Here is a 568-nt window from a genome sequence, read left to right as displayed (position 1 = left end):
CCCCCAAACTGGATATGGGATCCTGGGAACGGAGCGAGGGCTCTAAATTAGAGCCCTGGGGTGGGGGTGGGGGGCTCTAAATTAGGTTGGGAGGAAACTGGGGGCTCTGAGGGCGGCTTCTCGCTCCGACTGGGGAAATGGAGCATGTGGGGACTGGGGAGCACTAGGGCTATCTCCCGCCCGACCCGAGGAGATTGGGGTTCTCTTCAATTCTGGACAGCAGGGACCTGAGAGGGAAGACCGGGGGGGTTCCCGATCCGGAACCGAGCTACCTTGAAGGCACCGGGAAGCGCTTCATTCCGGGAGGGCGTTCCCGCGGCCGGGCCCCCGCGCCGGGGTGGGTGGGGGGTGCGGCCGCGCCCTGGTCCCGGCCCGCACCGGGATTCGGGGGTCTCGCTCGGCCCCGGAGACCCAGGAGCCCCGCGGGAGGGGGGTCCCAGCGCCGCCGCCTCCGCGGGCGCCCGGGCGCGCGGGCGAGCGCGGGGCTTTATGCGCGCAGGGCGGCGGGGGGAGGAGCCGGCAGGTCGGCCCCCGGCGGGCCCTCCCCTCGGCCGTCCCCGCCCGCCCG

Source organism: Pan troglodytes, chromosome 10 (genome assembly GCF_028858775.2).
Source record: "Pan troglodytes isolate AG18354 chromosome 10, NHGRI_mPanTro3-v2.0_pri, whole genome shotgun sequence".
Lineage (NCBI taxonomy): Eukaryota > Metazoa > Chordata > Mammalia > Primates > Hominidae > Pan > Pan troglodytes.
The sequence above is the reverse complement of the archived record's forward strand: the minus strand, read 5'-3'. Positions refer to the sequence as shown.